The sequence below is a fragment of the Colobus angolensis genome, unplaced genomic scaffold (assembly GCF_000951035.1).
Source record: "Colobus angolensis palliatus isolate OR3802 unplaced genomic scaffold, Cang.pa_1.0 Scaffold159, whole genome shotgun sequence".
NCBI classification, from domain to species: domain Eukaryota; kingdom Metazoa; phylum Chordata; class Mammalia; order Primates; family Cercopithecidae; genus Colobus; species Colobus angolensis.
The window spans coordinates 6853639-6860461 of NW_012114699.1; positions in this window are offsets into that span (position 1 = coordinate 6853639).

Genomic DNA, 6823 nt, shown 5'->3' on the forward strand with positions numbered 1-6823 from the left:
TGTTGTTGTTGTTAAATAAATATTTCCACAAAGGAAAAAAATTGTCTATATTTCAGTTTTCATAAAACAGCATGTTTAAACATTTTTCTGATCATAAAAGTAGCCACAATAACTGCTATATTTTTAAGGGCTGTGATGAAACAGTGCTGTCACTGTGGAAAACAGTTTGGCAGTTCTTTAAAAAGTTGAACATAGAATTACCATATGATCCAGCAATTCCTCTCCTAGGTATATATCCCAAAAAGTGAAAGCAAGGACTCAAACAGATTCTTGTACACCAGTGTTCATAACATGTATAATAGCCAAAATGTGGAAACAACCCTAATATTCATCTGTAGAAGAATGGATAAACAAAACATGCTCTGTACATACAATGGAATATGAATCAGCCTTAATAAGGAAATTCTGATACAGGCCCCAATGTAGATAAACCTTGAAAACATTATGTTAATCGAAATAGGCCAGACACAAAAGGACAAATGTTGTATGATTTCCCTTATATCAGGTACCAAGAATAGGCAAATTCATAGAGAAAGTAGAATAGTAGTGACCAGGGGCTGGGAGAGGGGAGAGGGGAAGTGATTAATAGGCTTCTGTTTGGGAAGATGAAACATTTCTGGAAATAGACAGTGGTGATGGTTACACAATATTGGGAATGTACTTAATGCCATAGAATTGTCTGCTTAAAAATGGTTAAAATGGTAAATTTAATGTAATGTCCTTTTTTTTTTTTTTGAGTCAGGGTCTCACTCTGTTGTCCAGACTGAAGTGCAGTGGCATGATCTTGGCTCACTGCAACCTCTGCCTCGCAGATTCAAGTGATTCTCCTGCCTCAGCCTTCCAAGTAGCTGGAACTACAGACGTGCACCACCATGCCTAGCTAATTTTGTATTTTTAGTAAAGACGGGGTTTCACCATGTTGGTCAGGCTGGTCTCGAACTCCTGACCTCAAGTGATCCACCTGCTTTGGCCTCCCAAAGTGCTGGGATTACAGATATGAGCACTGCTCCTGGCTGTAATGTACATTTTTCTACAGTAAAACAACAATGGGCCAGGCATGGTGGCTCATGCCTATAATCCCAGCACTTTAGGAGGCTGAGGAAGACGGATCACCTGAGGTCAGGAGTTTGAGGCCAGCCTGGCCAACATTGTGAAATCCTGTCTCTACTGAAAATAAAAAAATTAGCCGGGCGTGATGGCACATGCTTGTAATCCCAGCTACTCAGGAGGCTGAGGCAGGAGAATCACTTGAACCTGGGAGGCAGAAGTTACAGTGAGCTGAGATCATGCCACTGGGCTCCAGCCTGGGCAATAGAGTGAGACTCTGTCTCAAAAAAATGAAAAATTAGAAAAAAAAAAAACGGCGATAATAAAAGGAGCCAAAATTAGCCTCTATCTCATAGACTGCCAGGCTTAAATGAGATAATTTGCGTGAAGTGCTTAGCACAGTGCCAGGATCATAGGGAATACTCAGTAAAGGTAAGATAAATGTTTTTCTAATAATTTAGAACCATTTAACCATAGAATGAGCTTCTTTGGGGGTGGAATAGTGAGCTCCCTGCTACTGGAAGCATTTAACTTCTTAAAGTTTCATATGCAAACAAATCATCTGGACATAGTGTTAAAATGCAGATTCTTATTTAAATAGATTCTGGCTGAGGCCTGAGAGTCTACATTTTTAGCAAGCTCCAGGTTATATTGATGTTGCCAGTGGAGCACACTTGAGTAGCAGGAGGCTAGATAATTCCTTAGGGGGATGCTGGAGAAGCTATGTGATAATTCATCAGATGGAGCAATGAGATAGATCTCTGCGGCCTACTGCGGGAGCCACTCACCACATGTGGTTATTGAGCATTTGAAATGTGGCTAGTCCAAATTGAGATGTGCTGTGAGTGTAAAATACACAAAAACTTAGTATGGAAATAGACTAAAATATTTAATTAGTAATTTTTATATTGATTACATGCTGAAATGATATTTTTAGATGTATTGCGCTAAATACAATATTCAGAATATAGATATTTCATATACATATATATATATATATATATTTTATTTTTGAGGGGGAGTCTTGCTCTGTCACCTGGGCTGCAGCTCAGTGGCATGATCTTGGCCCACTGCATCCTTTGCCTCCTGGGTTCAAGCGATTCTCCTGCCTCAGCCTCCCAAGTAGCTGGGATTACAGGTGCCCACCACCACACCTGGCTAATTTTTAAAAAATTTTAGTAGAGATGGGTTTTCACAATGTTGGCCAGGCTGGTCTCGAACTACTAACTTCAAGTGATCTGCCCGCCTTGGCCTCCCAAAGTTTTGGGATTATAGGCGTGAGCCAAAGAATATTAATATTGGGACCCCTTGAGCCCAGAAGTTTGAGAGCAGCCTGGGCAACATAGGGAGGAACCGTTTCTATAAAATAAAAAATAAAAGCCTAGTCAAGTGTGGTAGTGCATGGCTATGGTCTCAGCCACTCAGGAGTCTGAGGTAGAGAATTACTTGGACCCAGGAGGTTGATGCTGCAGTGAGCTATGATAGTGCCATTGATCTCCAGCCTGGGTGACAGAGACAGACCCTGTCTCAAAAAAAAAAAAAAAATAAGTTTAAAGGGCTATTAATGGAAGGAGATCAAGCAGAATCTAGAGGGTGACACAGGGTTAGAAGATTTTCTTTTTGTGGTAACCTAGGAAGAATGTGAAGCTGATAGGAAAGATAAATGGAGAGGGAAGGTGGCTCTCCAGGACAGCAAGGAGGAGTGAGTGAGGTCTGCAAGAAGGCACAGGTAAGACTAGGTTTATGCATCATTTATATGAATATATGAAAGATGGAAAAATGTTAATGCTGGTATCTGGGTAGTGGGGATGACGCTTACATTTTACTTTTACTTTTGTGTGTGTGTGTGTGTGTGTATTGCTTGTTTTTTTGAGATGGAGTCTCACTCTGTTGCCCAGACTGGAGTGCAGTGGCTTGGTCTTGGCTCACTGCAACTGCCGCCTCTGGGGTTCAAGCGATTTTCCTGCCTTAGCCTCCTGAGTCGTTGGGATCACAGGCGTGCGCCACCATGCCTGGCTATTTTTTGTATTTTAAAGTAGAGATGGGGTTTCGCCATGTTGGTTAGGCTGGTCTCAAACTCCTGACCTCAGGCCTGCCTTGGCCTCCCAAAGTGCTAGGATTACAGGTGTGAGCTACTGCGCCCAATTACTTTTGTGTTTTTATCTTTTTTGTGTGTGTTTAAAAATTTTCTTTGGTGTTTTCCTTTCCCCTCCATGAAGATGCATCACTTTAAAATTGGGGCCAGGTGAGGGAGTATTACTTATTATGAAAACAGAAGCAGAAAATCTGCTTCCCGATGTAGGAGGACCATAAGTTAGGAATAGCCAGGCCACTGACTCCAGTACACAAGGACATAAGGGCACTCTCCAGAAGCACATGACATGAACACATCTATCTCAAGAATTATAGGATAAGCATGTGTGTATGCATGGTGAGGACTAGGAGGAGGCTCTTGACTATCAAGAGTAGCAGTGGATGTTTGGATTTCAGGTGATTGCTACCTTCCTTCCACTTTTGTGTATATTTTAGTGTTTTATAATAACTATGCATTTTTTATAATCAGAAAAATTAATAAAGCTATTGTAATTTTGAAAACTATGTATAGTCTTCACCAAATAAATTAATAGTCCCACTGTACACTGCACTGATAAAATCACATCTTAGGCTCTCATTCTCCTAATGACCTGGAAGAAGCAGTGGCCATATTGTGAACTGTCTGTGGAAACGGTCACGTTTCAGGAAAATGGGGGCAGCCTCAGCAGCTGAGAGTGGCCTCTGGCCAATAGCCAGAAAGAAACTGAAGCCCTCAGTGCTACAGGTGCAAGGAAATAAATTCTGCAATAATCTGGGTGAGCGTGGAAGTGGATTTTCACTCAGTCAAGTCTTAAATATACAAGTCTGGCCGACACCTTGATTGCAGCCTTGTGAGATCCCAGAGCACAGGACCCAGTGAAGTCATGCCTGGACTCCTGATCTACAGAAACTGTGAGACAGTACGTGTGTGTTGTTCTAAGCTGCTGAATTTGTGGCAAATTTTTAATGCAGCAATAGAAAATTAACACACACTCCTACTAGCAGTATGTGAGAATTTGAAATACTTTACATCCTTGCCAACCCTCAGTCCTTTTAACTTTGGCCACGCTGGTAGGTGTGTATTGTGATTTTAATTTTAATTTTCCTGATGAATAATAATGTTGAACACTTTTTAATATGCTTATTGGTTATTGGATATACTCTCTTATGAAGTGCCCTGCAAGCATTTTTCCCATTAAAAATTTGAGTTGCCTATCTTTTTATTACTGTTTTAGAAGTTCTTTATATATATTGGATATGAAATTTTGTAGGATACATGGATTAAAAATCTACTATGGTGGGGCTTGCCTTTTCACTCTTCTTAATGGTGACTTCTTTTTTGGGGGGCGGGGAACGGAGTCTCACTCTTGTCGCCCAGGCTGGAGTGCAGTGGCACAATGTCAGCTCAATGCAACCTCTGCCTCCCGGGTTCAAGCGATTCTCCTTCCTGACTCAGCCTCCTGAATAGCTGGGACTACAGGCGCGTGCCACCATGCCCGGCTAATTTTTTTTATTTTTAGTAGAGATGGAGTTTCACTGTGTTAGCCAGGATGGTCTTGAACTCCTGATCTCATGATCCACCTGCCTCGGCCTCCCAAAGTGCTGGGATTACAGGCATGAGCCACCGCGCCCGGCCCTTAATGGTGACTTCTAATGAAAACAAAAATGTTCCCATTTTAAATTCAAAAAACACATCTTAGGTGTAGTTTCCAATCCCTAACATCTAACAGAGGCTCTCCTTCCCCACCAAATAGGCAATGCTAACTATTTATGAATTTACCTTTATTTGTCTTTGAAGGGGATCAGAATATGCCACCCCAATATATGTCACTTTGGCATAAGGATTATTTTGAGCTAAACGTAATTGTGCATCTACAGGGGTAGGAAGAGTTCTCTGTCCTCTCCTTATCAGTCTAAAAGCAGGACATAAATTTCCCTTTGAGGAAGGTGTCCCCCTATACTAGGGAGAAAAGAGCAACTCTTACTTATCATTGGAGATGGGAAGATGAAGCCAAAATGAACTGGCATAAACAGACCTTACTAAAATAGCCTTTATCTTCCATTAGGCCTTATCTTCTATTCTTCTCTCATCTATTTCCTAGTTACTTCTCCAAAATTTATCATCTCTGGAAGCCAAAACCCCCTTTGCTTTGTTAAAAAGGTATATAAGCCTCTGAGTCTATCCACTTTGAGTTTCACTTCTTTTCTGTGAACTGTGCACATAAATATTCATAAAAAGTGCGTGCCTTTTCTCCTGTTCATCTGTTTTTAGTTTAATTTACAGCCTGCAGGCACTGAACCTAAGAGGTTAGAGGAAAAGTTTTTCTCTCCTGACATCTTCCAGGAGTAGGATAATTAATATGGTGGGACGTCTGGAAAGCATGCCTTATGAAAACTGATTGAGGGAATGTTAAGCTTGTGGAAGAAAACACTGCTGGGGTTGCTGATATATCAGAGGACTGTTAAGGGGAGAACAAAGAAAGAAAGACAATTAACACTTGTTAAGCAGGTACTAAGTGCCTGACTCTGTGCTAGGAGTATTAGAATATTTAATCTTTGGATAAGGAAACTGAAGCTCAGAAAAATTAAGTAATTTACCCAGAGTCACCAGAGATAGAAAATGACAGAGTTTGACCTCAAGAAGATCTTCTGGCAATTTCACCCCCAGGCATATACCCCAAAGAATTGAACACTGATACTCAAATACTTTTACACACATATTTATAGCATCATTGTTCACGATATCCAAAAGTTGGAAACATCTCAAATATTTACCAGTGAGTGAATGGATACAAAATTGTAGTGTATACATAGAGTGGAATATTACTTAGCCATAAAAAGGAATGAACTACTGACACTACAACTTGAATGAACCTCAAAAACTTATGTTAAGTGAAAAAGCCAGATGCAAGAGGTCACATATTGTATGATTCCATTAATATGAAATTTTCTGAATAGGTAAGTTCATAGAGAAAGAAAGCAGACTGGTGGTTGCCAGGGGATCTGGGGAGGGAGGAATGGCAAGCAAGTGCTTAATGGATGTAGGGTTTGAAAATGTTAGGTGATAAAAATGGTTGTACAATGGTGTCAATGTATTAAACACCACTAAATTGTTCACTTTAAATGGCTAATTTAACATCATGTGAACTTCGCCTCAATTAATAAAAAACGGTTTTCTAGCTTCAACTACAGTGCTCTTTTCATTCTTTAAGACCAGCTGTTTCTCTGGGGAGAGTAGAAAATGGAAAGTGCACTGTGGTTCAATACACATGGGAACTTTCTAAGAGTTATCCAATAATGTAATGGGCTGACTTATGTTGTATGCTTACCCTAGAAGTATTCCAGCAGAGACTGGACAGCTGTCTATAATGACTACTATAGAAGGGACCTCTAAGTTTCCCTCCAACCATTAGATTACATGATTCTATACTCTTGATTAGTTTATCTCTTGGAGAGATCAGAATTCAAGCATAACATAAGAGACAGTATAGTCAAATACTGGTCTTTATGGTAGAGACTACAAATAGGAGGTAATTTATAAGGAATATGACCAACTTTGATAATAAGGATTATATTTTTTATGTTATAGTTTTGGAGAATGTTGGAAAAACCATAAGTAAGCAGTGAAATTGCTAACATGTTAACCAAAGTGTGGTATGTGTGTGAGTTTTTAAATTTTTTTATTAAAAAATAAAAAATTATA